Below are 5493 nucleotides of genomic sequence, written 5' to 3'. Positions count from 1 at the left end.
ACACGTTCACTTTTATAGATATACTAGCATTTCAGCCCGGTGTTGCCCGGGTGTTTTGAGGTGTATGCTGAGCAAACAAAAAAAAACTATGAATTTTTTAAATTTGACCCCTATTATGACCCCTTAGAATATATTGTTTAGGGCTCAAATAAAGTTATTAAGTTGATCCATGTCCAAGGAACCTATATTTAAAATTTTACGTGATTAGACCCAAAATTGTAGGAGGAGTTTGGTAGAGTTCTCAAAGGTCAAGTCGTTGAACTTTGCCCCTTAATCTCCAAATTTTTGTCCGAAAACGAATCACATCGATTTTTCCAAATCTCAGTACCATGTATATCAAATTTCGAGTCTGTAGACTAAAAATTGACAGAGTTATTGCGTAGGGAAATGTACACAGGCACACACAGGCACACACACAGACACAGGCACACACACACACACACACACACACACACGTTCACTTTTATATATATATATATATATATATATATATATATATATATATATATATATATATATATATATATACTAGCATTTCAGCCCGGCGTTGCCCAGGTGTTTGGATGTGTATGTTGAGCAAAAAAAATAAAAAAGTGGTAGTAAGAAGGCAGGCTCAAACCCATACCGCAAAGGAGGAAAAGAACGGGTAAAACCTAAATTTATGCTGTTACGACCACCGCAAAACCGGAAGCGACCTTTTATAAAATTAAGGCTAGACAATCTAAAGGAGAGGATAACTTTCAAAAATATCGGCGAACAAAGTTAACCCCCCCCCCATGTAGAAAAGTGCCTAGTTGAAGGGGAAGATATTAATGTTTTTAGCCAATTTTTCGATATTTGCCGTCTGAAAGGTCGAACTAAAACGATACTGATCTTGGTAAAATCCGTCGCCTCTATTGATAGTTCAAGGCAGACATGCAAACAAACATACATACATACATTTATATATTCGTAACTAAAAATTTTCGACCCAACCTGATGAAAAAGCTTGCCCTATCTCTGAATACCCTTTATGTAAAATTTCAAATATTTAGACCAGAAATTGTCTGAGTAATTTGGAAGAGACCGCTGAGGTCAATTTTTTTAAACTTTGACCCCTATTATGCTCCCTTAAAATTTATTGTTTTGAGCTCTAATAAAGTTATTAAGTTAGATCCATGTCTAAGGAACCCATATCTAAAATTTCAAGTGCATAGACCCAAAATTGTCGGAGAAGTTTGGTAGAGTTCTCAAAGGTCAAGTTGTTGAACTTTGCCCCCTTAATCGCCAAATTTCTGGCCAAAAAGCGATCACATGGATTTTCCAAAATCTCAGTACCCTGCATATCAAAGTTCGAGTCTGTAGACTGAAAATTGACAGAGTTATTGCGTAGGGAAATGTACACAGACACACACACACACACAGACACACAGACACACACATAGACACGTTCACTTTTATAGATATACTAGCATTTCAGCCCGGTGTTGCCCGGGTGTTTTGAGGTGTATGCTGAGCAAACAAAAAAAAACTATGAATTTTTTAAATTTGACCCCTATTATGACCCCTTAGAATATATTGTTTAGGGCTCAAATAAAGTTATTAAGTTGATCCATGTCCAAGGAACCTATATTTAAAATTTTACGTGATTAGACCCAAAATTGTAGGAGGAGTTTGGTAGAGTTCTCAAAGGTCAAGTCGTTGAACTTTGCCCCTTAATCTCCAAATTTTTGTCCGAAAACGAATCACATCGATTTTTCCAAATCTCAGTACCATGTATATCAAATTTCGAGTCTGTAGACTAAAAATTGACAGAGTTATTGCGTAGGGAAATGTACACAGGCACACACAGGCACACACACAGACACAGGCACACACACACACACACACACACACACGTTCACTTTTATATATATATATATATATATATATATATATATATATATATATATATATATATATATATATACTAGCATTTCAGCCCGGCGTTGCCCAGGTGTTTGGATGTGTATGTTGAGCAAAAAAAATAAAAAAGTGGTAGTAAGAAGGCAGGCTCAAACCCATACCGCAAAGGAGGAAAAGAACGGGTAAAACCTAAATTTATGCTGTTACGACCACCGCAAAACCGGAAGCGACCTTTTATAAAATTAAGGCTAGACAATCTAAAGGAGAGGATAACTTTCAAAAATATCGGCGAACAAAGTTACCCCCCCCCCATGTAGAAAAGTGCCTAGTTGAAGGGGAAGATATTAATGTTTTTAGCCAATTTTTCGATATTTGCCGTCTGAAAGGTCGAACTAAAACGATACTGATCTTGGTAAAATCCGTCGCCTCTATTGATAGTTCAAGGCAGACATGCAAACAAACATACATACATACATTTATATATTCGTAACTAAAAATTTTCGACCCAACCTGATGAAAAAGCTTGCCCTATCTCTGAATACCCTTTATGTAAAATTTCAAATATTTAGACCAGAAATTGTCTGAGTAATTTGGAAGAGACCGCTGAGGTCAATTTTTTTAAACTTTGACCCCTATTATGCTCCCTTAAAATTTATTGTTTTGAGCTCTAATAAAGTTATTAAGTTAGATCCATGTCTAAGGAACCCATATCTAAAATTTCAAGTGCATAGACCCAAAATTGTCGGAGAAGTTTGGTAGAGTTCTCAAAGGTCAAGTTGTTGAACTTTGCCCCCTTAATCGCCAAATTTCTGGCCAAAAAGCGATCACATGGATTTTCCCAAATCTCAGTACCCTGTATATCAAATTTCGAGTCTGTAGACTGAAAATTGACAGAGTTATTGCGTAGGGAAATGGACACACACACACTTTTATAGATAGATAGATAGATAGATAGATAGATAGATAGATAGATTTTATGAAATTAATTTTTATCATTATTATTACCATTATTATTAACACAATTAGTAGGAGGAGGAGGGGGAAGAGGAGGAGTTGGAAGAGGAGGAGGAGGAAGAGGACGACGACGACGGAAAGAAGAATAAGTAGGAGGAGGAAAACTATTTAACGCGCCTGTCACATTAGACACATTAAAGTTAAAAAAAAAAAAAGAAAAAACTAAAATATACTACTGCTTATTATGATTCTTGTTTATTTAAAGTAATCTAAAAGTTGCTCACCTCGTTCGCATCGGTGGTTCAGTGGTAGAATGCTCGCCTGCCACGCGGGCGGCCCGGGTTCGATTCCCGGCCGATGCAGAAAGACGTTTTTCTTCTTTTTAGCATATCTACAACGTTTCTTGGCAGGATCCATTTTGGAACAAGAATATTTACTTAACTACTGTTTTACTTTTGAGTGTTATTTTTGCAACATTTTTGTCGATGTCACCTCCGATCGTCTTCAGGTGTCACTTGTCAAACTCGAGAATGTTTCTGGCAGACTTGGAAACCGGACAGAATTTCGAACAGAAAGCTTTACTTCACAGGAGTAGCCTGGTCCTGGTCTGGTCCAGTCATCTATGACTTGATTGAGGTCTTAAGGATTGGGCCGTCAACATCCAGGAGGATATAACTTTACAATTGATTTTTGTCAAGTACTCTAACTCCACGGGTTCGATTCCCGAGTTCGATAGAAACATTCCCGAGTTCGACAAGATACACCTAAAGAAGATAGGAAGTCACAGCGACCAAAACGTTGTGAAAATAATACTGGAGATTAGAACAGTAATTCGAAGATTTCAAATAATACGCAAAAGTTACTCTGATGTGTGTGTTTGTGTGTTTGTGGGTGTGTGTGTGTTTGTGTGTGTGTGTGTGTGTGTGTGTGTGTGTGTGTGTGTGTGTGTGTGTAGTTTTATTTTTATTTTTTTTTACATGGTAGTCACCATTTATCAAAGCCCGGAAGCCACTCGGGGATAAGGGTTATTTTGTGTACAGTAGTCAATGGGATAATATCGTAGTAATCGTTAGTAATGGAGATTTGATAAAGTGTCTTACTTAAGGGGGCGGTTCATCAGGAATTTGTTTATGTTGAACTTGAAGACATCCAAGTTGTAGTCGGGTGAGAAACAGGCAAACAGAAGAGAGTTCCACAGGCGTGCACTTCTAAGAAAGAAGCTTTATTCATGGAATCTACGTGTTATTCCGCTGTGTGTGTGTGTGTGTGTGTGTGTGTGTGTGTGTGTGTGTGTGTGTGTGTGTGTGTGTGTGTGTTGTCCTTGAACATGATATAAATTTTAGGGGGTGTAAGGTTTATAGGAAATTACTTGTTGGATGCGAATCAAAATAAAAATATAAAAAATTATAAAAGCCAGATGGATGACATGGATGAAGCGGTGAACTGAAACCCCTAGGACAAACTTTGCGGAAATTTTCCGCATCTTCAGTCCCTCGCGAATAATTGTGAGTACAGTTCCCACACTGACATCAAATTGTGCACTTATTGTCACTACAGACCCACACCGGTCCTTATATTTTTATTTGGTCAATCAACTCTGATGTTCTGACTTCTCTACTCCTTCCACATCTCTCATCATACCTCGGAGACTCTCTACCTTCCTTGAATCTCTTATGCCATGCAAAATGAATGTATAAACATTTTGATCCCTCCCTTTACTTAAAAATTCACGAAAAATCAGGAAATTAACCAATTTTAATTGAATTTTCAGTATTTATCAAATAATGATCGCAGAATATAATGAACTAATTATTTTTATGTAAATCTTAGTGGAAATGTATTATTTTGTTTAAACAAAAGTACCTTTACTAGAGGTATGGTTTTCAGTAGTGAATAAAAAACGCAATAATTTATTTTGGCTTTTATATATATATATATATATATATATATATATATATATATATATATATATATATATATATGTATATATATATATATAAATCATCGTAATTTGTAACAATAAAAAATAAAATGAGTTTTACATGCTCGATTCGTGCAAGATAGTCCAAAAGCAGTCTGTAGCATTCCATACATTTCTGTGAAATTTTTTCCAAGTTTAAAACAGAATTTTATTGCATATCGTTCTTCTAAAGTGTCCTCACGTCCAGATTGCATTTTTTAAATTCACCAGCTGTGGTAATCAGGCTTTAGTAGGGTGTATTCCAATTTCTGCTGTAACCGTTCGTTTGAACATGAAATCATAAAAATTGGTCAGTCATCTCATGTGTATAGTAATAACATACTGAATTTTCAAGAATCTATCCAAAAAAAAAAAAATTCAGAAACTTATTGAAGACATACATCTCGTATGAGAGAAACCGTTCAGAGCATCGCTTAATAAAGTACACTTCGCGTTTTCTTCTGTTCTCTACAAGCACCCCAGGGTTTCTCTACACAGTCTTCATTTTCCTGACAGGTGTTCGGCGGAGACGCAATCTCATGTAAGAAATCTACACCAAGAACTCATATCCCTACCACAACTACAAAAAAGTCCCTTGTTTTTTAAGTTTGTCTAGCGTAAGACGACAATTCTATAAATACTTTTCCTTTCGGAAAAAAATGCTATTCATGGAATACCTAATAACGGGACTGCTT

General features: G+C 36.2%; 1 non-coding gene across 1 annotated transcript; it reads left to right on the top strand.

Annotated features, from left to right (window-relative positions):
* The first annotated feature begins 3129 nt into the window (after positions 1–3129).
* Positions 3130–3200, top strand: Trnag-gcc (transfer RNA glycine (anticodon GCC)). Its single transcript has one exon. It is a non-coding gene; the product is annotated as a tRNA-Gly (tRNA).
* Positions 3201–5493: the final 2293 nt, after the last annotated feature.

The sequence above is a fragment of the Euprymna scolopes genome, chromosome 30 (assembly GCF_053919585.1).
Source record: "Euprymna scolopes isolate OS-2025 chromosome 30, ASM5391958v1, whole genome shotgun sequence".
In the NCBI taxonomy this organism is placed as follows: Eukaryota; Metazoa; Mollusca; class Cephalopoda; order Sepiida; family Sepiolidae; genus Euprymna; species Euprymna scolopes.
Note: the sequence above shows the minus strand (reverse complement) of the source record. Positions and strands in the feature narration are given on the sequence as shown.